This window comes from Scyliorhinus torazame, chromosome 13 (genome assembly GCF_047496885.1).
Source record: "Scyliorhinus torazame isolate Kashiwa2021f chromosome 13, sScyTor2.1, whole genome shotgun sequence".
Lineage (NCBI taxonomy): Eukaryota > Metazoa > Chordata > Chondrichthyes > Carcharhiniformes > Scyliorhinidae > Scyliorhinus > Scyliorhinus torazame.
Window position 1 is genome coordinate 104,828,110 of NC_092719.1, and position 4,460 is coordinate 104,832,569.

At 49.6% G+C, this 4,460-nt stretch overlaps 1 long non-coding RNA gene across 1 annotated transcript; it reads right to left on the bottom strand.

The window, feature by feature from the left end:
* Positions 1 to 206: 206 nt before the first annotated feature.
* LOC140387718 (uncharacterized) lies at positions 207 to 3,747 on the bottom strand. Its single transcript, XR_011933973.1, has 3 exons — positions 3,441 to 3,747; positions 3,163 to 3,275; positions 207 to 1,823 (listed from the first exon to the last, which is right to left on the bottom strand). It is a non-coding gene; the product is annotated as an uncharacterized lncRNA (long non-coding RNA).
* Positions 3,748 to 4,460: the final 713 nt, after the last annotated feature.

A 4,460-nucleotide genomic window follows, 5' to 3' on the forward strand; every position in this document is an offset into this window, starting at 1 on the left:
GAACACGACGCCTAGGCTGCACATAGCCCCGTTTTTACAGTGGGGAGCTCTGCTGGCCACAACTCCCCATTGTAGCGAGAGATCGGGGCCCCATTTAAAAATGGCATCCCAATCTCTGGGGCCCACAAAATAAATCCCCAACCTTCCCCCAGCCCAAACGCAACATGGGAGGGTCCCCCATACCCCCAGCCCCCACCAGACCCACACCAGGCAACCCCAGACCAATCGCACACACAGAGAAAATGCCAGCTTGGCACCAGGGTACCCAGGTGGTACCAGCAGTGCCAGGGCACCGCACTTCCCAAAAGACATGCAGCTGGAGGCCTCTGATCCCTTTGGAGACCCCCACAAGTGCCATTCTGTCCAGTCCCCGTTTGTGAGGACCAGTACCAAATGGCACTCGCCCGAAGTCCCTGAGGCGAAGGGATGAATCCTAAAGCCTCAAGTACCTTGGGAATTTGCACAAATATGCTCTAATATGCAGATTTGCCAAAAGCTGATCCCACCCAGTGTGGGCGGGATTGCCCTTGCAACGTCTCCCAAGATTGCGTTGAATCTCTTTGTGAGCCGGGTAGATCCTGGGAACGGGGTCTCCCAGCTTTCACCGGCCACACCGCGGCATGACTTTTCAGGCGCATCATGCCCGAAGATCACGCCCAAGTTCTCTTTTTTTCAATTGCCAGCAGCTCTGAATGAGTTGATTAAAGTCCGCAGACTATCTTTTAACCTTATATTGAATAAAACCAATCACTTCCCAATTTGTATCAAATATGCATTCAGAACATAATCCGAACCCTTTCCAAATTGTTAATTTAGCTTTTTTTTGAAACGCAAAAGACATAGCACCCCAATCTATATTTCATCATCTTTATCGATCATTTGATCCCCAAAAGCACACATCATACCTCTTTGGACGGAGACTGGAGAGTCTCCAGACTGGAGGCGCTAACCTCTTTTTCCTAACTTTTAACATTGAGGTACTCCGATTTCCACACTGACTCCCAGAATTTCATATACCCACTCTGACTTCTTGTAAAACTCGTATTTACACTCTGACGTCTTGTAAAACTCATATTTCCACTTGGGCTTCTTGTAAAACTCGTATTTCCACTCTGACGTCTTGTAAAACTCATATTTCCACTCTGACTTCTTGTAAAACTCGTATTTCCACTCTGACTTCTTCTGAAACTCATATTTCCACTCTGACGTCTTGTAAAACTCGTACTTCCACTCTGACTGCTTCTGAAACTCGTATTTCCACTCTGGCTTCTTGTAAAACTCGTATTTCCACTCTGACTTCTAAAACTCGTATTTCCACTCTGACTTCTTCTGAAACTCATATTTACACTCTGACGTCTTGTAAAACTCATATTGCCACTCTGATTTCTTCTAAAACTCGTATTTCCACTCTGACTTCTTCTAAAACTCGTATTTCCACTCTGACATCTTCTAAGACTCATATTTCCATTTTGACTTCTTGTAAAACCCATATCCCCCTCCTCCTCTTTGTCACAAAGAACCCCTCGAGGAGCCTTTTGTCACTGACCACCTTTCGCAAGGTGGTTCGAATATCCTTTCCCTATTCCTAGACTTTGAGTCCGAGACCCTTGCTTCTTGTTCACTTCTTTTGGCTGTTCCTCGGCTAATTCTTCCACTCACTACCTATCAGTACAGGTACAGAAAGCACGATTGAATTTCATCAATATTAACGAACTTACCGACTACAGGACGGTTAACACCACCAAATACTACAGGAGGGGGTGGGTAAACCAGCCACTGCCTGGTGAGAGGAGCACTGGTGCAACTGTGCTGCGCCTTTTAACCTATAATATAATAATAATAATCTTTATTAGTGTCACAAGTAGGCTTACGTTAACACTGTGAAAATCTCTGAGTCACCACACTACGGCGCCTGTTTGGGTGCACTTGGGAGAATTCAGAATGCCCAATTCACCTAACAAGCACGACTTTCGGGACTTGTGGCAGGAAACCGGAGCACACGGAGGAAACCCACAGACACGGGGAGAACATGCAGACTCCACACAGACAGTGACCCACGCCGGGAATAGATCCTGGGTCCCTGGCGCTGTGAAGCAACATTGCTGACCACTGTGCTACCTTGTCACCAACGCTACTGTGTTACCTCGAGGGTCGGCACCAGACTTATTGACGTTTGGGTCCCAGACCCTTTCTAATTTACTGTAAAATGTTACCCACTTGGATCACTTCTCACTCTGGCCTCTCTGCCATTTCTCTACTCTTTTCTTATTCTCCCTCTCTACCTAGGGTTTGGCACGGGTGTATGGGGTCATCTGGAGTAAGAATCCCAGCTTTCACTAAATTCCCTCTCAAGGATTTTACCCAACTCCCTTGACTATCTTCGATCTCAATACATATGTTGTTCACCTCGTGTTACAGACACCTGGGCCGGGATTCTTCCCTACCCGGCGGGGCGGGGGGTCCTGGCGGGATGGAGTGGCGGGAACCACTCCGGCGTCGGGCTGCCTCAAAGGTGCGGATTTCTCCGCACCTTTAGGGGCCAAGCCCTCACCTTGAGGGTCTAGGCCCGCAACGGAGTGGTTAGCGCCGCCGGCAAAGGCCTTTGGCGCCACACCAGCCGGGGCCGAAGAAACTTCACTGACCAGCGGAAGTCCGCGCATGCGCGGGAACGACAGCGGCTGCAGATGTCATCCCCGTGCATGCGCAGGGGGCGGTCACTTTTGCATCGGCCATCGCGGAGGTTATGGCCGAGGCAGATGGAAAAGAGTGTCCCCACGGCACAGGCCCACCCGCGGATCGGTGGGCCCCGATCGCCGGACAGGCCACCGTGGGGGCACACCCCGGGGCCAGATCGCCCCGCACCCCCCCAGGACCCCGGAGCCCGCCCGTGCACCGGCGGGACTGGCATGACAACATCAGGACTTCGGCCCATCGCCGGCTGGAGCATCGCCGGGGGGGGGGGGGGGGCGACGCCGACCGGCGCGATTCCCGCCCCCGCCAAATTTGCGGCCAGCGGGGGCGGGATTCACACCGTCCCCCGCCGATTCTCCGACCCAGCGGGGGGGTCGGAGAATCCCGCCCCTGGTTTGTGGCCCAATTTACTGGTCAAATCTGTATTCATCCTTCATTCACTTAAGACTGGCCTTCACGTGGGTTATTTACCTCTTAATTCAGGCTCTGGCGGAGTGTTGGAGGATACGTGGTTGATGGATCCAACTTTGGAGCAACAAAGTTACTTCTTATCGAAGCCCCATCTGGTGTGGAAAATGTTGTATCTGTAAAACAGTTGCATCTGTAAAACCTCAGATACTTTCGACCAGTTTACTTACTCAAACGTTTACCCAGGTACCCTTATTTGCGAGATGAACAAAGGACAAAACAGGTTCACGGTTTAACGCAATTTTATTCACAATTCTGTCACTCAATAAAGTATGACTCACACTCACAGCTGAGCTTTAGATTTTACCCGCACTTAGTGAAGGAAGCTGGCCAGGCTACGATCACTCGATGTGGATGTCTTCTCTGGGCTTCGAAACCCACAGTCCCGTATTCTTGCATTAGTTGTGCCCGGGGAACTCCCAGGTTATCGCTGAGGATTTATTCCGATGTTCCTTTCTTTATACTGATCTGCTAACATTGAGTCATAGGTGTACGCCCACAACTGGCCATTGTCCCATCCAGACCCTAACTTGTTAATGGGAAAAATAGGATACTCCTGTTTATCCATAATGATTCAATCAAGGCACCTTGTCCTCTGAAACACCCTCTTCTGACCAGCCATCAGCTCATTATGGAGTCTGATGGCTTATTTTGTCTGTCCTTCGTCCTGCTGCAAAGTTGATCACCCGTGCCTGGAAGTTTGCTACATATTCATAGCATGGTCTTGTTCTTTTGTGTAAATATGAGTGGATAATCACAAAGTCCAGACAGCAATAACAAGTTTGTGTTGATTTGAGTGCTCTTGCAGACAGTTAGTATCGATTCCAGCCAATGCCACATGTGACAGTTCCTGCTCCTGGCCCACGTGCCTTGTCAGCCTGACCACAGCCTGGAACCCTGCTGCCAAATTCTGTTCATGACAACTGTCGACAATATACTGATAAAGTTCAGTTGAGACAGATCCAATTTGTTTGCAGCTGTTGTTAACCCTTTATGGCCACTCAGAGGTTTCAAAGTTTCTTTGCGCTCAGCAGTTTTCTTGGAACATATTTGGCCGGAACACTACTTTCTCCAGCAGCATTACAAATAATCATCAATTTCTCTGGTCCATTTTCAAATTATTTTTAAAAATATTTTATTCAGGCATTTTCCAACACCCACTCCCCCCTCCCCACAGCTCCCTCCTCTCGTCCCCTCCTCCTGACCTGCCTTCCCCATTTTAACCCACCTACCCCCCCTTTCCCCCCCCCCCCCACTCCCCTTCTGCTGACTCTTCCACCCTCCTTAAAGAAGTCAATAAA